Source organism: Saccopteryx leptura, chromosome 3 (genome assembly GCF_036850995.1).
Source record: "Saccopteryx leptura isolate mSacLep1 chromosome 3, mSacLep1_pri_phased_curated, whole genome shotgun sequence".
NCBI classification, from domain to species: Eukaryota; Metazoa; Chordata; class Mammalia; order Chiroptera; family Emballonuridae; genus Saccopteryx; species Saccopteryx leptura.
Genome location: NC_089505.1, coordinates 275231330 through 275235925, shown reverse-complemented (window position 1 = coordinate 275235925; position 4596 = coordinate 275231330).

Sequence of the window (4596 nt, the reverse complement as noted above, 5' to 3'; positions counted from 1 at the left end):
TATCTGTCTGTCCCTGTCTATCCCTCTCTCTGACTCACTCTCTGTCTCTGTAAAAAAATAAAAAATTAAAAAAAAAAATTCTCTCTCGTGTGTCTGTACACCTAACAGGGGTAGTCAACCTTTTTATACCTACTGCCCACTTTTGTATCTCTGTTAGTAATAAAATTTTCTAACCACCCACCAATTCCACCGTAATGGTGATTTATAAAGTAGGGAAGTAACTTTATAAAATTTATAAAGCAGAGTTACAGCAAGTTAAAGCATATAATCATAATTACTTACCAAGTACTTTATGTCGGATTTTTGCTAAGTTTGGCAGAATAAATCTTTATAAAACAACTTACTATAGTTAAATCTATCTTTTATTTATACTTTGGTTGCTCCACCACTGCCCGCCATGAAAGCTGGAATGCCCACTAGTGGGCGGTAGGGACCAGGTTGACTACCACTGCCCTATCACAACCTGACACATGTTTATCTTTTGTTGTCTGTTTTGGTCACTATGGTATCCCCTGAACCTAGAACAGTGTCAGGCATACAGCAACATTTCAACACATTTGTACAGAATTAATTATTTCCTAAAGAACAGATCTCTTGTCTTCTCCTAGCACATGTGCCTGATCAGAGTGGGCACTGATGACAGACAAATAGGGGCTCCACAGGAAAGCGTGGGGAGAGACACGTGACTGTTGCAGAGTCACTACCCAGCCCCCAAACCAGCAGCTCTAATGAGAATGTCTGTTTCCTAAATCTGTACCCTCAGTGGCTACTATGGAGATTGCAACCATTAGCTCATACTTTGCTCTTGCCCGTCCGGGTCTGTGTGAAGCATCCCAATAACCTGACGCTCAACTTTCAAGCACATACACTTTAAGAATAATATGTCCCTCTCCAAGCTACGCCACTGAAAGGTGTGCCTTCAACAACAGAAAGATTTATTACTTTCTTCCCCCACAGAAAAACCACAAAAATATTTCCTTCTTGACTGAAGCAGTGAGTTCCAAGTTTCATTAAAGAACTGGCCAGATGCTTCCTCCTAGCTTGTGTGGGAAGAAGTTAAGATAAAGAGCATTTGAAACTCTACCTCTGCACACCTGCCTCATACCTTATTCCCTTCTGACAGATCTTCCTGTTTCCCCGAGCTCAGGGATGTTGGGCTGTGTATGACCTGCCTCCACAGACAGCTGGGGCTCTGGAAGGCCCCTAGCCCCTCTCTTTCTGGTATTAATAATAGATGGCTCTTATTGAATTGCACACCTGCCATACACCAGGCCCTGCACCATACAGATTGTCTCAAATTCTCTACCCCCCAACTGGAAAAGAGCTGTAACCTGAGTGTCTGCTCTCTGCAAAGCCCCTGTGTCCATAATAGCAGAATCTATATTTCCACCTCTGTCACCAAGATCCATTTTCCTCCAGTATATTTGCAGAGAGGACGTTGGTCTTTTATCTCCAAAGCCAGTCCAGGCTGTAACCTGTTTCTCTGCTTTTACCTGCTCCTAAACTCCACACTCAGCTGAAGCCGCTGCTCCTGTAGGGTGGGTCTTGCCCTGTGCTCGCTCTGGGGCTGCCATCTTCCCTTGACCTGACACTGATGTGGCTTCATGGGTGCAGTAGGCAGAATAATGGCCATCAAGAATGTCCCCATCCAGGACTCTGCAGATATGATTAAGTTAAGAACTGTGAGATGGAGAGATTATCCTGGCTTATCTGGGTGAGCACGATGTAATCACAAGTTTCCTTATAAGGAAAAAAGGGAGGCAGGAGAATAAAATCAGAGAAGATGTGGTGATAGCAACAGAGGTCAGAGGGATCCAGGAGGGGTCAAGGAATGCAGGTCGGCTTTAGAAGCTGAAAAAGGGCAGGAAAACAGATTCTCACCTAGAGCCTCCAGAGGGGATACAGCCCTGCTGACCTTGATTTTAGGTCTTCTAACATCCAGACCAGTGAAACAACAAATTTGTGGTAACTTTAAGTCATTCAGTTTGTAATCATTTCTTACACCACCAGTAGGAAACCAGTACAAGGGATGATGCAGGGAAGTCATGTTTGCTTTTTTGTCTTGCCCCTGATTTCTGCACCTCTATCATATATGTGTAAGCCATGCCATTGAAAGTTTGGTGATCAGAAGAAGGCAAGAAAAAAGCTGGGTATTAAACATGATTGTTGTTGCCTGACCAGGCGGTGGTGCAATAGATAGAGCGTCGGACTGGGATGCGGAGGACCCAGGTTCGAGACCCCAAGGCCGCCAGCTTGAGCGCAGGCTCATCTGGTTTGAGCAAAGCTCACCAGCTTGGACCCAAGGTCGCTTGTTACTCGGTCTGCTGAAGGCCCGTGGTCAAGGCACACATGAGAAGGTAGTCAGCCTGACCTGTGGTGGTGCAGTGGACAAAGCATTGACCTGGAATGCTGAGGTCACCAGTTCAAAACCCTGGGCTTGCCTGGTCAAGGCACATATGGGAGTTGATGCTTCTTGCTTCTCCCCCTTTCTCTCTCTCTCTCTCACTCTCTCTCTCCTCTCTAAAATAAATAAATAAATAAAAATTTATAAATGAGAAGGTAATCAATGAACAACTAAGGTGTTGCAACATGCAACGAAAAACTAATGATTGATGCTTTTCATCTCTCTCCATTCCTGTCTGTCTGTCCCTGTCTATCCTTCTCTCTGACTCTTTCTCTGTCTCTGTAAAAAAAAAACACACACACACACACACAAAGTAATAATCATGAGGCCCTGGCCAGTTGGCTCAGTGGTAGAGCGTCGGCCTGGCGTGCAGAAGTCCCGGGTTCGATTCCCGGCCAGGGCACACAGGAGAAGCGCCCATCTGCTTCTCCACCCCTCCCCCTCTCCTTCCTCTCTGTCTCTCTCTTCCCCTCCCGCAGCCAAGGCTCCATTGGAGCAAAGATGGCCCGGGTGCTGGGGATGGCTCCTTGGCCTCTGCCCCAGGCGCTAGAGTGGCTCTGGTCTCAACAGAGCGACGCCCAGGAGGGGCAGAGAATTGCCCCCTGGTGGGCAGAGCGTGGCCCCCTGGTGGGCGTGCCGGGTGGATCCCGGTCGGGCACATGTGGGAGTCTGTCTGACTGTCTCTCCCCGTTTCCAGCTTCAGAAAAATACAAAAAACAAAAAACAAACAAAAAAAACCCACCATGATTGTTCCCAGAGCCCATGAGAAGAAGGAAGAACTTTTAGCAGGGTCTGTTTGTGGTTATTCTCAATTTTCCGCCTGACCTGTGGTGGCGCAGTGGATAAATCGTCGACCTGGAATGCTGAGGTTGCCGGTTCAAAACCCTGGGCTTGCCCGGTCAAGGCACATATGGGAGTTGAAGCTTCCTGCTCCTCCCCCCTTCTCTCTCTCTCTCTCTCTCTTTCTCTCCCTCCTCTAAAATGAATAAATAAATTAAAAAATAATAATAATTTTATACTCAATTTTCCAGCTTTGCCGACCAGCCCCAAGGCCCACCCTCTTTTTCTTCTTTTCCTCTGTGAAACCGCTTTCTCTCCTCCCTAACAAAATTCATTCATTCAACAAATGTTTACTGAGTACCTCCCGTGTCCCAGGCACTGTTCTAGGAGCAGAAAATAGAGCAGTGAATGCAAAAGAGAAATAATACAAGCTATCACAATGTTTGTATTTCATATTCCCACTCAATCCTTACTCTCTACCCTCAATAGGACAGCCTATAAAATAGGAATAATCCACAACAATACAGTTTTCAGTGTATGAGTTACTCAATAAGGAATCATGCCATATAATTATTATACATGACTCCCAGGATAGTTCACGCAGGCTTCGTTTCTCCAGTTCTTGTTCTCCTCGGGGTCACTCTGCTAACACGAAGTCCACACACACCTCCTCATGCTTCCTATGGTCTTTTGATCTGTGAGTAATTCTCAGATCACCTGCATACATGCATACACCCCAAAGGCAAACCATCAGCCTCAGTCTAAATCCATATTAAAGAAGGGAGGGGAGAATCTTCCTAAAAGCAACATACTCTGCCCAAATAAGGAAGGACAGACCTTTACTTTTGTTATGCAGAGCAGCTCCAATTCCCCGGGTTTTTTTAGACCCCACTTGTGAATTGTGCTCAGGGCCCACCTGTACACAAGAACTGCTGCCCATCACTGTGTCTTTACAAGTAGAATGCCCTCTGCACATTACCATCATCCCCTGCTACCCAGAGAACTGGTAGATTAGTAGAGATACCTTTCTGTTTTATTCAGACACATCAAATTCCTACCCAGGGCTTCCTCTACTAACAGACTCCGCTAGGAAGTGAACCTGTTCCCACTGTCCACCTATCCATAGCAGGCCCTCAAGACTTATGGGAATTTTCTTCTTCTAGTTATAGAAAGGAACCCTCAAGGGAAAATACCTTCTTTTAATCACTTATAAATGATCCTCTCCCTATCTCTTATGGCCTTTTCCTAACAAAAAAAAATACGCAGGCACCATCAAGCAAATACTTTTGATTAAAGCAAACGTTAGCATCTTGGGCACTGGGGAATATCAAAAGGAATGATTATTAGTTCTAAGCTTACCACCATTAGCTATACTACAATGCTGGTTGCAGAGCAATTATTAAAATGTAATT